The sequence below is a fragment of the Protopterus annectens genome, chromosome 2.part2 (assembly GCF_019279795.1).
Source record: "Protopterus annectens isolate FY-2018-M chromosome 2.part2, PAN1.0, whole genome shotgun sequence".
NCBI classification, from domain to species: domain Eukaryota; kingdom Metazoa; phylum Chordata; order Ceratodontiformes; family Protopteridae; genus Protopterus; species Protopterus annectens.
The window spans coordinates 1039028813-1039046915 of record NC_056730.1 but is presented as its reverse complement, the minus strand read 5'-3'; positions in this window follow the sequence as shown (position 1 = coordinate 1039046915).

Below are 18103 nucleotides of genomic sequence, written 5' to 3'. Positions count from 1 at the left end.
CTGCAACACTAACAATGCCATACAATGCCAGAGTAAACAGTACCAGTAAAGAATTTATTTATTTTATTTATTTATTTCAGTTTGATTACCGAGGAAGTCCACTGGGCCAAGAAGTACCCATTTTCAGTGGAGGCCCGGGGAGAAAAGCTCCAAAAACAGTACAATCAAGGTTACATACAGTAATGGATGATAATACAATGTCACAAACAGTTAGGAATATGTGAGATGCAGTAGTAGGCAATACAGTAAGGATTACATAAAATACAATCATAAAAGTACAATGTCCAAGATGTAGAGTCTGCAAAGAAAAAAAGGTAAAACTTTTTTTTTTTTTTTTGCTACATATGAATAGTATTTACATACTTACAGTATTTACATACTTACAGTCAACTGAAAGTCAGCTATAACCATATAGGGGGAACAGAGAATGAAATTAAGAGAGTATATCGTAGATTGGTGCTTGAGAATAGAGGTCAAGGTGGAAAAAGTTTCTAGGATTTATACTGGGTGAAAGCAAGGACATTTCCATTTGGAGGATAAGTGTAAGAAAAGATGGGTCTTGAAAGAGTCAGAGTTAGGGATGGTCCTAAGAGAAGGTGGGAGGGAGTTCCATTTTCTACCAAGAGAGAAGGAGAGTAGGAGCTGGCCAGCGGGATGCTTAGGTTTGTGAATGGAGATTAGGTTTTGGTGTTCAGATCTCAGAGATCGGTTAGGGATGTAAGGGGGAAGGATGTTAGATAAGGCAGGGCATTTTTCTGGATAAAATATTAATTTGTGAGTGGTAGTTAGTTGGAGATAGTCAAGGTAGTTAGGGAGTTCTAACCAGTGTAGAGATTGTAGGGCATGGCAGTGGTGAGTACAGGTTTTGGATTTGGTGGCAAATTTAGAGATCTTATTATAGCAAGCTTCGAGTTTTGAGGTGTTGGAAGCAGAAAGATTAGTTAGAAGTGGGGCACCATAAAGGAGAGAAGGGAGGAGGTAGGTGATGGCTAAGGTATGCCTAGAGGAGTTAGAAAGAAATTGATTATTCCTGTAGAGCATACCTAATTTTTGGTGGGTTTTCTTTATGTTTTGTTGAATGTGGAGATCATATTTGAGCTGTTCATCAATGGTGATGCCAAGGAGTTTTGTGGAAGGGACCACTTCTATAGGAGTGTTGGTTAGGCTTTGGACATTGAATGAGTTTTTGTTAAAGGAAGATGTCTTGGTAGGAAGGAAAATTAGTATTTTAGATTTATTGGAGTTAAGGGAGAGATGGTTTTGGTGCATCCACTTTTCAGTAGTGGAGAAAGCTTTTTGAGTTTTGGACAGAAGTTCAGAAGGGTTGGAGGCAGAACAAACTAGGGTGGAGTCATCAGCGTATTGGATGATTGTAGTGTCAGGGAGGGCAGTGTGAAGGTTATTTATAAAGATGTTGAAAAGCAGGGGGCCAAGGATGGACCCCTGAGGAACGCCGGTGGGTGTGGGTAAGAAGGAAGAGGTGGAGGCTTTCCATCTGACAGCCTGAGATCTGTCTGAAAGGTAACTGGAGAACCAGGATAGAGTGTTGGGGGGAGAGATTAAGGTTGGAGAGATGGAAGAGAAGATGTTTATGGGAGATGGTGTCGAAGGCTTTGGAAAGATCTAGCAGAATAGTTGATACAAGAAGTCCGGTTGTATTGATATCGATCTTTTATTTATAGGCACAATATTCATATCTGACAGACCTGTCGGAGCAATGTTTGTTAGCACTACCTGCATGTTGCCACACAAATTACTAGTTTCCACATTAGTATTATGCACACACATCTCACTCTGTTACTGTACACACTCTGGTCACAGCTTGACAACATGGGGGTGGAGATGGGACATACTTGGCTACTTACTGTCATAACATTTTGGGGGGTTGCTAGAGTAACAGGTTTGTTGTTATAGCTGTCTGACAATCATTTGTATGTGTTGTTTGCTGCCTAAATGTCTGGGAATCATCCCACTGATTTGCCAGGGGGACAGGGGGACAGGCAGCAGCTATGGGCCGATTTACTGGACATTCTGGACACTTGTGGGGTATGATTCTGCATACAGCCTACTACCACTCCCAGGATTCGAACCATGGCTGTGTGTACAAAAAATACAACAGCTCACGTTGCAGTTGAGTGTGCTATTTGGATTTTGTTGCATGTCTTTTAAAGTGTTTTCTGTCTAAGTTTCTCTCAGTTGTACTATTTGACCTCTTGGGATTACAACAGTCATATACAGACATTCCTACACAATTTATTTATGTAGCACAGTTTGGGTAACAGTGCTTACTACAACAGTCCTATTAAGTACTCTGCATTACCATATAATACCAGAGTGAATGCATGCAGTCCAGCAGTTTGACCTTAATTGTCAGGCTATTATGCTATTATTTACATAAAACCTATATGAGACTCTTCCTCCCCTATTCTCTGGTGTATGAAGTACCTGCCTTAAACAATACAGGTTTTATACAGGCAGTTAACTTACTACTACTTTTATATTTATTTTCTATGACAGTACCTGCAAGAGTATTACTAACCTGCCTCGTGTCAGAACCGCTGCAGTCTACAGCCATGGGCTTCCTGGTTTGCAGCCCACTCTCCTGCTGCTGTGAAAGACATAAGAGGAATATTTAGCCATACCTATCCATAATATACATGAGCTGGCAATTATTAAACAGGTAGTGGACTGATACTTACACACAACTGGGACATCCCCTGTCCTCCTAGCATCTTGGATCCACTGATCCATGAGATCTTCCTTTCACCTCTTCATGTCGGTATAGTGATGCCTGACCTGCTCACCAGTGTGGGGTCTGCCAGTGGCATGGTTGAGGTCATGGGCGAGATGGTCCCAGGCTTCTGCTTTGTATTAGGAACCCTGGTACTGGCCCTGCATCAGTCTCTGGTCATGGTCTTTCACAAGGAGTCCTGCCATGACTCTGTACTCCTGGATGCCCCAGTGCTGCACCCAAAAGCGCACACCCTCTCCCATTCCAGACATAGTGCCTACAAGGGGAGGCTACATATTCCCACCTGTTGGGTTTAAATAGGGCCGGTTTCCTGCACTTTGCCGTGATTGGATGGTTTTGAAAATGCTAAGCTATGGGCAGACCTGCTTACCTAAGGTTGGTATTGCTTAAAAGAGTATACCAATGGGCAGACTGAGTTAGCTGGCCTACATATTGCTTTCGCCTACTAAGCTGGACTGTGCAATGCTTAGCATTGCTTAATATTTAATTTGCATTATGGCATTGATTTATTATTCATTACATGTTATATATGTGTTTGGTATCCATGATTCATGTGTACATACACTGTATGTGGTCTTTGTTTTTATTAGAGGATTTCAACACTTTATTACAATGACACCTCACATCTGGGCTTAATGCAGTACTCCAGTTCACATGTTTATGTCCTGTAGTAGGTTATACAATATAAAACTGTATATAGATTCCTTTCACATGTTCAGTTTGTATTTCCTATAATGAGGATCTGTTTGGTGATACGTCAATCTTATGCACTGCTGTTATAGCTTAGTGGTTAACTACTGTGACTATAGTGCACAGGGACCTGGATTGAAGAACTGAAAAGGTTGTTTGTTTTGTTTCTGACCAGAACAGCAGCTGATGCATATAGAGTGATTAAGGTACTTTTAAGCAATTGTAAGCGTTTGTGTGGGAATGCACGAGGGTAAACAATGCTAATCTTCGGTTAAATATGCTTACAGAGAGTTAGCTTCAATATTGTTTAACCTGTGTGCACATTGCTTACCCCCATGCAAACAGGCTTAAACCCACTTACTACTGCTTAAATATGCTTACTCTTGCTTACTACTGCATACACCCGCTTACCACCGCACTAATTTAGACAGTAATGTCTAATGGTTCTTGGGAAGGCGGTGGATTTGGAAACTGTATGGATTTATCATTCATGGCACATTTTACATTCCATTTGTATCCCTGATTCCTGTGCACATATACTGTATAGGACATTTGTGATTATCTGTGAACTTTACATTATGACAATGACACCTCACATCTGCATTTAATGCAGTACTCCAGTTCACAAATATGTTATTTTGTAGGTTATGCAACAAAATTAATTTAACATAAAGTGATTTGGCATGGAAAATAGATTGTACTGGAGTGGGGACTCGAACCAGGAATGACTGTTTGTAAAGTGAATGTTCTACCCACTACACTATTGCTGTACTGCTTCATTGGCATATATCTTGCTTTTATCCTCTTGTGCCATTTAAGCTGCATTAGCCATAGCTAAGCTATGGGCAAACCCATGCACCTACAGTTAAATGTAATATGTTTTATACAAAAAAAAAAACAATTCTTTATATTTAATGTTTTAACTATTGCTCTTGTAAACTAGTGGGATGTTGGTGGGGGCATGTGAACACCTATGAGCGGTCTCACGCATTCTTATTCATACACTGCTGTTCTTCATTGCAGGGGCATGTCTATTCTGAGACCTCTGCTCTCAGACATGCCCCCTGCACTCGTACACATTCCATGTCCATTTAGGAGTTCAGGCAGTGCGCCTTCATTAATATGCATGGCATGCTGCCATTCTGCTCCTAAACGTCTGTTTCCATGCAGGACTGCGCTAGTCCTGCACAGAAGGATAGTGAATCTGGGGTATAATTATAACGTTAAGTAAGATTAAACCCTAATTGTTTTTGAAAATAGGCACCATGTCATTATTAGGGGCTCATTTGTGTACTTTTGATCTGTTACTAAAGACTAGTGGGTGTACATAAATGAATAGTGATATGAAACAAACTAGAGTGTGGTGAATTTAATACATATTTGGAAACTTTGCATCAATTAAAGAATTCATGTCTGAAATCCCATACAACATAATTCTTCAAACTGCTGCTTTTTCAACAAAAAGAAGCTTTTCTGCAGTATAGAAAATTATTCTTTTTAAAACTAAAAACACTGAATGATTTTGTTGATGATTAGACATGTATAAATTAAAAGTAATGGGCAATTTATGGGTGTATGCATGAGGAAGTTTAATGTGCTAGTATACAAAAGAATGATGCTGAATAATGCAGTTTTCTTTTACAATAGGCATTGCTCATTTGTATAACAAAATGTATTTATGACATATTGTGTTCAAACAATGCTGTTTTTTAGCTAGCAATCTGAAACCATACTGCTATGAAATAATTAAATATATATTAAAAACTTTTCCCTAATCAAAGAATGATTTGCTGTCTTTGTACATCATTACTGGTCAGAGCAGCTCTTGGTTTACTATAGTAAAACATCAGGCAAGTGATAAGAAATATCAAAATATATTCAACTGCATTAACAAAATGTTGAATAATAGTAACAAAAGATATTTACCTCACCTAAAAGTTGGTTTGCAGTGCTGTCAGAACATACTTTTAACAGCATTATTGTTTCTCTTTCCGAACGTCACAAGGTATGTAGATTGAATACAGCTCTCAGTATTAAAGCTGGGTGTGAGCTGAGTCAGAACATTCTATTTTTATTTTCTTCTTTTTTACTCATAATGTAAATTACTAGAATATCTGTAGCAAAGAGTTTGCTCGTGAAATATTCATGATCCCTGCCAAAGTCTGCAATCAAGCAATATTTTGCATTCTGATACTGTAAAAGATGTGTTAAAAAAGCAAAACTTCAGTATGAAAGAAAATTCTTCTACGAACTGTACCTAGCCATAAGCAAAGACAGGATGCCCACTCACTCAGTGGCATATTATGCAGAAGGTAATGCACAAGGGGGTTTACTATGACATTTACACTGCACCTCCTTAGTGTTTCTGGTTGACACTCTTTGAGACTTGTTTGTATGTTCTGGTAGTCAGGGAGCAGGAAGTTTCATACCACTTCTGCCTTCCTGCATCAGAACCATAGGATACCCAAATCTGCGTCTCATATTTTTGGTCTGTTCCTCTTAAAATCTATGGACTCTAACAAATCATTTGAGGACTGCAGTCACTAAATAATGGCAGACATTTCAGATTCAGACATTATATTTTTCAGAAAATGTATGCTAATGCACACTGTGTTGTTTTAGCAATTTTATAACTTTATAAGCATGATATTTCAAAGCTATTCTTGATTTTGGCCCATCGCCCCCCTCTCATTATATTGTCTTTCTCCCAAATTCTTCAGCAAGCAGGTATGATCACCATTGCTATTTTGACATATTGATTTATGCAGCAAAATGCTACCAAACAGGTGGTTGGGAGGGTGGCCTAATGGTTAAAGTGGTTGCCTTACAATCACAAGGTACAGAGATTGAATCTCCCAGGGGATAATGGGCTAGGCTTCAAATGGCTTGCAAGGGCAGTTAGCCTAGTACTAATCTATGAACCATACATAAAACTCTTTTCTTGTTTTTCCTGCATTGTGTCGGCCCTTTTCAAATGACTGTGAAAGGTAAGTGCTATGAAGGCTACAGATATGTTTCAAAGTGATGGGGTTAGACACAGGATGGGCTAGGTCTCTTGCAAAAATATTAATTTTCTGTTTGCGGAAACATAGTTTAGTGTAATGTTCTATGAGTGCTGATGTTGACTTTTTGATGCTACTATCCCAAAAGTTACTATCACTGATTTATTGTCATGGACTCAATACAGCAAAAGTAAGGAGCACTTGTATGCCCATATTAGCAACATCAAAATTCAAAGAAGAAAAAAATCCAGGCAGACTAAATGCAATATCCCCCAAGCAATTTCATTCACTGCAAAACTCCATGATTAGGTTGTCAAATATAATGTCAGTTTGGTAAATATTCCTGAAGATTTAAATAAATTCACCTATCAAGCTTCACATTTGAGGTGAATCTCTTAACAATGTGTTTCTCAAACAAATGAGAAACCAGATGCAGCCGTGGACACAATAATATCATATTATGTCTAAAAGTCTTAAAATGACCTGTTATTTAAAGGCTGACTGCAAACAGTTCATGGAATAAGAAAATTTAGTAAAGAGAATGGAAGAGTTAAGAAGTGAAAACAGATATAAAATGCAACACTGAGTTACGTAATGACATAAAATATGATGTGATTTGTATATTATCACAATGTCGTCATCTTCGTCAGATTACAGATATAAGTTAATAGGACTATCTGGTTAATGAATTGAAAAGTAAAATTAACATTTCTTGGGCATGACGTTTGAGCCACAGCATAGTAAAGATAATTGACCTAAAGAAACTTGCAGAAAGAAACACAAGGATTTCATTCAAATGCAGAAATAAGAAAAAAACAGGCAAACAGAGGGCTACTGTAAAATACACATATATATATATATATATATATATATATATATATATATATATATATATATATATATATATAGCGAGAGAGAGAGAGAGATCTGGTCAGAACATTAATTATGTGGGCCATGAGTAGGATTTATGAGAACAGAATATAACTAATTTAGGTGAGCTAGATAAGAGAGGGAATAATTGAGAGGTATGCTCTAGCAGATATACATTTCTGTTGGATCAAAGGGAACAAAATGGAAATGCTAGAAAGATTGTAATTTTGAGCACCTTAAGATAGCTTTGCTATGATAACTTTCATTGTCTGTGTTATGAAGTCATAAAAAAACATAAAGGCAGATAAGAAATGTAAGGTTCAATTACAAGGCCAATTAGCCTTCCAATTAAATTCTTGAAAATAGGCCTGTGATTTAACCTGCAGTCCCAACATCATGGAAGCTATATACCTGCTTAATGATTGCAGACTTTTTTTTCTTTTATAAAGGTAGTAGATATTACCTAGAGTCGTAGTGTTGAAGCTGGAAGCCATCAGCAAAAGGCTATAAAAACATTTAAAATTAGTGACCAAGAAGGAGAAGTGATCACTATTAAAGTATATAATTTGTCTCAAATTTTCTTAAAGGTACTCTAGTAATCACTGGAAAAGAACAGTCAGATAAATACGATTGTAACTGTACATTGAATTATGCATTCATTATAAAGAATGGAATATGAATCCATAATTGAAAATATGCATCAGATTTAAAATCGTGTGAAGCTTGTGAATTTATACAATATGGAATTTGCATTAACACTATTATCCTACTTTGTTGTCAATAAATCTTGGGGGTTCACAGGCTCAGTTAGAGTTGGGTTCAACTGAAACTAATATAGTTATGAAAAATATGTCACAATGGCAATGACTAGAACACACACATCTATCTATCTGTCTATCTATCTATCTATCTATCTATCTATCTATCTATCTATCTATCTATCTATCTATCTGTCTATCTATCTATCTATCTATCTATCTATCTATCTATCTATCTATCTATCTATCTGTCTATCTATCTTCTTTCTTTCTCTGTTACTCTAGACATGGACTCAATCCAGAAGCTAAGCATCACCTCACATCTCCATAGATCAAGTGCTAAAGGCCCTAGCCAAGGCAAAGAATACAGCTTCCATGAGACCTGATAGTATCCCAGGCTGTATTCTGCACCATCACCTGCAAGAACTGGCTTAGCCTTTGAGCACTCTATTCAACCGCAGCCTAAGTACAGGCTTCATTCCAGCAGAGTGGAGAACTGCCATTGTCATCCCATTGCACAAAAATGGTGCCACTACTGACCCTGGAAACTATTGCCCCATTAGCTTGACAAGTCTGATCTGTAATGCCATGGATCGTATTATTATGGATCTCATAAACAAGGACATAAGCAATCTCCAGCACTTGACTCCACCCAGCTGGATTCATCATGGGCAGATCTTGCCTGTTGAACCTATTTGACTTCTTTGAGATGGACACCAAGGCCCTGGATGAGGGAAAGTCAGTGTATAAAGCTTACCTTCACTTGGGCAAGGCCTCTGACACAATCCCCGACTCGATCATCATTGAAAAGCTAACACAACTTGGTGTAAGTCCCTATCTCATCAGGTGGGTGGCCAACTGGCTCACTGACAGGACCCTCAAAGTCAAAATAGACACCTCCACTTCTGATAGCAGACCTGTCACTAGTGGAGTTCCCCAGGGATCTGTCCTGGGATGCCTACTGTTTAGCATCTACTTCTCAGAGATGTGAGCAAAGACAAAAAGCCTGTGACTGACCAAGTTTGTGGACGACAGTAAGTTGGGTGCTATCATTGACTCCCCAAATGATAACATACTGCAAGAGGGTCTCACAGATACTAATGACTGGTGCCAAAGTCATGGTCTCAAGCTAAATGAAAAAAACATGTATCATTATACCATTCCGCAAAAACATGGTGCCAACTGATGACCACATCAATAGCAACCCCCTAAGCACACAACCTGTGGTGAAAAACCTGGTCACTCAGGTTGATAACAACCTCACATTTGACCATCATGCAGTGGCAGTGGTCAGAAAAGCCTTTTACTTCATTCATCTCATAAGTAAAGGGATTGCATTCAGAAAAAAGTAGGTTATTATCTCTCTATACTCCTCCCTCATTAGACCAATAATTGAGTATACTGCCCCCATTTGGTATGTACCTCTCCAAACATCTGCACCAACTGGAAAGGCCACTGAAATGCCTTACAAAGAGAATCCATGGCCGTCAACACCTGTCTTATGTGGACAGGCTCAAATCACTATCACTCTGCTTGGTATCATGCAGATTGCTCAAGGTGATCTGTGTCTTGCCTACAAGGCAATCTCAGACCCTGCCCTACTAGAGATGCTCCATATCTGTAAGTCTAACTCCTCACGCATTACATGATTGAAAGGCCTGAATCTAATATGAGACATCAACAAAACCTGCTGGAGAGACAGGTTTCTCTCCAAGAGGCTGCCCCGTCTCTGGAATAGACTTTCCATACATGTCAGACAGAGCACCTCGCTGACCCTCTTCAAGTACAACCTTGATGAGTGGATGGGAAACCACAAATTTGTTCCAGGGGTTCCACCTGTGTCCTTCACTGACAGGGGTGACAGGTGCTGACTGAGGTTTTGTTTTGGGGTTAAACTCTTGACTAGGCCTGTAAGGGCCCCAAGGCCATTAGCCTAGTAACCTCCTATGATCCTATGTGTGTGAATGTGTATATATCCATCCATCCATCCATCCTCAACCCCTTTTTCCATTTTTGCACATGTGCACATGGGGTCATTGTATATATAATTATTAGTATGTATTTAACTGGGGGGCGGCCGCGGTGGTGCAGAGGTTAGCATTGCCACCTCACAGCAAAAGGTTCTCCAGTTCGATCCTCGGCTGGGGTGCCTTCTGTGCAGAGTCTGCATGTCCTCCCTGTGGTCATGTGGGTTTCCTCCAGGTGCTCCGGTTTCCTCCCACATCCCAAAGACATGCTGTAGGTGGATTAGACACTCTAAATTGGCCCTAGGTGTGAGTGTGTGCATGTTTGTGCCTTCTGTGAAAGGTTGGGCACTGGGCTGGCAACTCAACACCATAAAACTCCACTGCCAATCATGAGCAAGCAGGTGATCCGCTGTGGTGACCCCTGACCGGGAAAAGCCAGAAGAAGTATGTATTTAACTGGGGTTTTAGCTGAAGTCATGAGAGATGAGGTATAGATGGGAGGGGAAAACTTGAAAGGCCATTGATTTGCTTACCTAACCAGAGGGTGCAGTACTTTTTCATACAGTAGCATGCTTTGGTGAAGACCAAAGCCATGAATACATATTCTAATCAGCTAGAGCATGCATGCATGAGTCTAGCTCTGAATAAGTAATCCACAAACATGTAGTGGCACAACATGACCAAGGTTTCCTGGTTTCATATTTTGTATGCTAGAAGACATAACCTAGCCATGGAAGTGTGTGGCAGTACAAAGTGACCAAGAGTTCATGGTATCATATTCTGCATACTGGAATACATAGCCTCATCATGGAAGCTGGGCATTCTGGGAAAAAAAAATAATCAACATGAAGATAATTGTCTGAGTGCCAGGTTTGATTGTAGAAGTGTTTTCTCTCCCTCTTTGCAGTAACTGTTAGGAAATATCTCAGGCGGATTTGGAGGTATTCTCAAATCTCCCACTGCTCACTGCTCTTTCAGAGTTTATACCAGTAAGAAAATACACACAAGATCCTACACAAGTCAGCTCTTTAATACTAGAGTGTTATACACCTTCACACAGGAGCGGCCTTAGGTCAACTGGTGCCCTAGGCAAAAGGGCTCCATGGTGCCCCCCATCACACCACCTGTTGCCTCTATCCTGGTCTATCTACACCAAATAAATACTGGAAAAGTGCCCCTGCTAGAGCGGCGCCCTAGGCAGCCGCCTAGTTGGCCTATGCCTAAGGCCGGCTATGCCTTCACAGAATCTAAGATTAGAAACACAAAACCTCTTGCCTGCATATAACTAAAGCAAACAATCAATGCAACATGTATTTATACTCTGTACATGTTGCAAAGCAATGTATCACAACTCTATCACATATAGAAAAGAAATTAACAAAACATATTCTTCTTAAGTTAAAAAAACTACTTTGTCTCCAAATGTTTATGTATATGAACAAGATATCCTGACTGTACCTCTACCTCCTCTCTCCCTCTCACTTTTTCCTTTCCCCCTCACCATACCTCTCAACCTCTAAGACCAAGAAATCTGGATGAAGCCATATATAATGGGGGGACAAAGGCCAAAAAATAAGGACAGTTTTTAAATATTGCTCTTTCAAATTACATAACAGGTTTTGCATTAGTATGAATTTTCTGGAGTATGACATCTGTAACTCAAACATCTGTCATTTTCTGACTTCAATTCTCAATGATTTGCTAGTAATTTGCCAGAAAACCAAATTTTTATGAGGAGCAAACCAAAAATATGAGTCAAAAATCTGGACATTCTGCGAAAATCTGTACAGTTTTGAGGTATGCCGCTTACCTACTTCTTTTTCCAGTTGAATTATCAATTCAGTCTAAATGAGCTAACATCTAATATTCCTACCGTCTTGACAGATTTAACACACCTCAGATCTTTAAACTTAACCATCACTATCCACTTTATTATGATTAGTGTTTATTAAAAGTATTATTCTTGATGAACACATTATTGACAGCTCAGTGTTATAAATCTTTTGCATTAATATTGAACAACAGGGACATCCACAGCTGTGGAGAGCAAAGAGGTATCAAACTCCTGTCACATAGCGTGAGAGTTCTGGAGAGGGTGAGTGACAATGCATACACAGAGTAGTAGAAAGTAAGTTAGGAGGTGAGCAGTTTGGATTCAGATCAGGATGCAGCAAAATCAACCTGATCTTTGCAGTGAGACAAGACAGTTGAGAACAAGCTAGAGATGAGGAAAGAGTCCAAATGGATATTTCTATACTTGGAGAAAGCATATGACAAGGTCCCAAGAAAGCTGATTTGGGCAGTCCTGCAATAGTTCAAATTCCCAGAAACATTGGTAGAATTAGTGCAGGCTATGTATAAGGACCCAGTGACTCAAATATGAACAATGTTCACACTCAGAGAGTTTCCCAGTGAGAGTGGGTGTGCATCAGTCCTCATCTTTGAGCACATTAGTGTTCAGACTGCGGATATACTAAATTAGTAAACAGGTTGGTGGGGACAGAGCACCAGAATTGCTATATGCAGACAATATGGCATTACAAAGCAGACTCAGTGCAAGAAATTCAGCAAAAGATAGGGGAATGGAATGCAAAACTGAAGGTACATGGGATGAAATTGTATACAGATAAGACTGTTGTAATTGCAGTAAATGGGGGAATCAGTAGAAGGTAAGAGCTGAAATAGAAGGGAAAATATTGGAACAGCTTCATAGCTTCATATATCAGGGAGGGGTGGCTAAGGTGAAGGGAGGTCTGCATTAGGAAGTCAAAGCTAGCATCAGAGAGTTGCAACCAAATGGCAAAGAGTGTCAGGGGAAGTATATGGCAGAAGAATGACAAAGAAGTTAAAAAATAAGGTGTACAAACTAGTGGTGTGACCAGTACCACTGTATGATACAGAAACCTGGGAAGTAAAGGCAGAACAGTTCAGGAAGCTAGAGGTGATGGACATGGACTACCTGAGATGGGTGACAGGATGCAGACTGTGGGACAGACAAAGAAATGAGGACATTAGAGCAGAAGTCAAAGTAGCTCTAGGTCAAAGAGAACAGATGTCAGTGGTTTGCACTAATGTTCAGAAAAGTAGAAAAATCTGTTGAAGAAGATTTGGGACAGACAGAAAGAAACAAGGCAAGAAGAAATAAGGATATCCCGAAAAGAGATGGATGGATTGTGTGAGAAACAGCCTGAGACAATCAGGCATGTTTGTCAAAGAAAGCAGGAGAGTGGCATTCAGTGAAGAGAGAAACAGTTGGCAACAGCTGACATGACACAACAAGCCCATATAGAACATGGGAAAAAGGTACTTGATGATGGTGATAATGATGAACATTGAGTATTTAATTCTGTAAATGTATTCTTATATTGTCATTCAAAAATGTATTAATCTTTGTAATACTGGAGTTTTTCTGCCCAGGCTCCACTGAAAACAGACTTTTGCTCGAATGAACTAACCTGATTAATAACTGCAAATGAATAAATAAACAAATAAATAAAATGTGAAAGATACATAAATGTGACTCCAAGTTTCAGAAAGGTAAACTTTGTTTGTTCATATGCATCTCACAGTTATGCATGGAGCTTAATCTTCTGACACACTGCATGGTGTTTGAATGACACATGGATTCTGTAGTTCTACTGGAAGAGATCAAAACTCATGAAAAGAAAGATGACAATACCTGAAGGAAAATGAGTGGGAAGAATGGTTTGCCTGTTCTGAACCTGAGTGGTAACTTGTTGTGGGACTTCTATGCTAGTTACAAATTGTCCACAACAAACACCACATTCAAACACAAGGATACCTTTAAGTGTATTTGGAATCTCAGCACTTTGGGTTATTTTGTTAGTTAATGGCTGACTTCATCTAATATGAGGCTATATGATCTTGGCAGTCAGGCTAAGGGAAATAATGAGCTATCAGCTGATCAGCATTTGGTGGTGAGTTGGATCACATGATTGACATATCTGCTGAAAAGTCCCAGAAATCCCAAATAGAAAGTGATGATGTCCTATGAAAGCATACCTGATTCTTGTGTATGGGATGAGTTCAACTTCCATTTCAGGAGAACCTTTTCCCATATATTAGAAAAGGTATTTATTTTTATTTATTTAACATTCATTTACTGGGAAAGTCCAACTTGGAACAAAGACAATTTTCAGCAGAAGCCCAGGGAGAAATTCTCCCGACATATGTCTTTGTAATGTGGGAGGAAAGTGCAGCACCCAGAGGAAACACACACAGACACAGGGAGGACATGCAGACTATGCACAGAAGGCACCCTTGCTGAGAATTGAACCAGAGAACCTCTTGCAGTTTGGCAACAATGCAATTGCTGCACCACTGCGCCATATGGGCTCTGGATTCTGAATGATCATGTTCATAACCTATATAATGGTAGCATGGAGCTGCAACAAAAAGGTGATCAACACTTGTCATCCTGATAATCTTAAGACCCACTGGTGGACACCATCTATGAGGGAAACTGCCATGTTAAAGAAAGATGACTTGTTAGCAATGTTAGCTGAGAAGTCTTCTTAGCTAACTGATAGCTACCAACAAGTCAGGAAAACAGCAGTTGTCATAGCTGCTGAAATGTTAGATCAGATTTTGGAGAAGTTTGCAGATATCATAAGGAATGGCCTTTGAATGGCCTCAAATTGGTTCCAGCAAATTGCCTCTAACCAGAAGAGAAAAAGGCATGATAATGCTAAAGCTGTATCAATAAGGCTGTCAAAATGATAAATTTAAGTGAGGATAATATTAGAAGGTGAAAGGAGAAATGTGAAGAATTTCTGAATCCAATGTATATCTCCATATTTGAAGAATAAGTACAAGCAGATGGTTTAAAATAATTCATTTTGGTCATGATTAAGTAGTTCCATAGAAAGTCCTGTTAACTGTGGCAAGATAGTGGAAATAGATGAGGTCTACCAAGAAATGTTTATGGTTGTACACATTACTGAGGTGTAGTGGTTAACATGCTTGGTAATATTGCATGAAAAACTGGAATAGTACTTCTAAATTTGCAAATGGGATTAGTGGCCTCTACTTTAAAAAAATCAAGCTAACAAAGGTGTGCTCCAGTTCCTGGGGTGGGGGTGGGCCACTCCTCCTCTCTAGAAAAGTAATATGCCAAGATGCAAGAATGGAGACTTTATCTAACAGATGTGTATGTCACTTAGAATGAACAATGTCAATTCTGCTCTGTCTATAGAAGAGAGGAACATTTTTTTCTCCTTGCACAAATATTGGAGGGGTCATAAGAGATGGCCATTACTGTCTTCGTGTGCTTTCTGCACATGGAGAAGGCATCCCAAAATGCCTTGTGAGAAATGTTACAATAGTGCAGAGTCCCAGGCACATGTCATGTGATCTTTGTACTGAGGAGTGAGAGTTATGCTGACATTATTTGTGTTAAGTATACTCAAGAAAGTAATACCTATCTACCAAAGGTGTATCTTGTCAATCTTCTTATCTGTGATTTCTGTGCAAAGGAGATCAAGGCACTGCCTAGTGTTTAGGCAGCATATCTTTGTTTGCAGAATGGTGTCCTCTTAGCTAAAATAACAGTTGCATCCAGCATGCATTATAGTGATTCACTACTGATTGTGAAGTGGCCGTGAGGAAAATGAATACCTCCAAATTAGAGGTCATGGTTATCTCCTAGAAAAAGGCTGGATTCTTCAATGTAAGTGAGGAATACGCAACCTCCGCTGGTCAAGGAGTATACATTTCATGGAGTCTTGTTCACAAGTGAGGAATGGGGAACTGGGAGTGAGACCAGCAGGGTGATGCAATGGTAGCTGAACTGCATTCATTGTATCAGACTGTGATGGGGAAGCTAGTGTTAAGTCATAGGACAATGATCTCAGTCCACTTGGTAGTCTCTGCCTCATTCTCACTTATGCACTTAATCTTTGTGTAGTGACTCAAAGGATGAGATTGCAGCCACAGGCCACATAAACAATGTTCATTTGCAGGATATCTGTGCTCATGATCAGTGACAGAATAAATAATTCAACAGTCTTGGAGAATGTCGGAGCATAGTCACTGCTTTTTTATGTTAAGAAGAGTCACTTGAGAAGGACTGGACTTCTTGTAAGAATGTCTTCAGGATGCCTCTCATGGAAGGTATAGCAAGCACAGCCCACTTGGAGAAGGACCCTGGATAGATCCAAGACACATAGGAGTAATTATATCTTGCAGATCACACAACATACATAACATGATATTCTCTTCTGTTATGTTTCACGTAGGTTTGTTTTTCGTACTAAGCAAAGAGTTATATACACATATTAAAGTGTTGGCCTGAGATTTAGAGCTAATTCTTGTTGTAGAAAGTAGACATCAGACATTCAGCTTTTGTTTTAGAAATAATTAAACTTCAGAAGTGTCAGCTACTTGAAACAATAGAATATTATGTTCCTTTGCATCCAAATATCCTGTCTTGTTTAGAGTGACAGTTGGTATGCTGGAAGCAAAAGGCTCTCAGTATGAAGATAACTGTGCATCAATCATAACATGCTCCCAGTGGCTTTACTAATTTAGCAATGTGATTCCTAATTTAACTTCCAGAAATATAAAGCAGGTGTCACTGAAATAGTTAGAGTTGGAATTGCAGAGCTTCAAAACAGAAGCACAAAATTGAACACATTTTTTGTATTCCATTCTTTATAAGTTGTGTAGGCAGCCACAATGCCATGACAACAGACTGCCAGGCAGTGTCGTTAAGCTGTCTATGATTGCTTTGAAGACAAAACATGTTCCTGTATATAGTTGATTAGAAATCATTCATGTCAACCTCACCTCAGCATAAGCTCACTCTAGTGTCACGGTGAATGCTGCAGTTTATATCCCATGTTCAAAACTTTCCACATGTGAATGTCATTACATTATTTTTCTAGACAAATGGCAAAATCTGTAAAACTGGTAGAAGCTTGTAAGTTAAGAACCATTTCCCCAGTGCAATGAGGTAACCTTTAGCTCTCTCCTTAGTTCTTTTCATCTAGATGCAAATTGTGTAATGTGATTGTTGTGTTATATGTGATGGGAAAGGAAGCTATACAGAAAAGTCTTTCCATGTTTGGAATGCAGATGCAGCTGAACAGACCGCAAATCATGACTATGCTACACAAAAGAATAATGAGGTGGACTTGTTTTGCAGGTGTTAAGTATCTGCTTTATGCAAGTAATTTAAATCACCCTAATTTGGTTCTGAGCAAAAGGAGTGAAATCTACCTTCAAATGAAGTTATGTAAATGAGACACATTTGTTAAGTCCCATGCTGATCCACCATTAGCATACATTTCAATGTATTAACATTCATTTAAGGAACGAACATCCTCTCAATATCATACAGAAACACATGTACATTCAGTTTTTATGTCACAGTCATGGCTCTTTCCTCTTGAGTAAAGTCGGTGCCCTAATTAGCAGTGTATTTAAATGAAATGCACTGTTGGGAACATTCCAGACTGACCCTTGTCACAGCAAAGAAAACAAATAATGGTTTTAATTGCACAAGTAGTTACAATAAACTTGAGTGTCTCTGCTTAGAAAGTGATAGTCCAGGTGTTAGAACTGAAAATATAAGCTGTGTGATTCAATTTGACAAAATACAAAAATGGCTTTGTAATGTTTAGTTTGTTTTATGCAGATTTTGTAAGGGGGACATTAAATTTCATGACAACAAAAAAATTATAAAGCTTCACCTTCAACAGAAGATTACGTTTTTTTGAATTACATTCTGAATAATATTTACTGAAAAGATTGAAGTACTGTTGTGATTATTGACTACAGATATGATTCAAGATAACATGATTTTGTGTGTGTGCGTGTGTGTGTGTGCATGTGTGTGTTAATTTATATCTCTCTCTCGCTATATATATATATATATATATATATATATATATATATATATATATATATATATATATATATATATATATATATATATACACCTGACTGTCTATTTGTATATCTGTATGCATATAGTTATACATGTCCAGGTAAACAGACTCATTTCACTTCTGAACAAGGCCTAACATGTGCGTGCACACACAC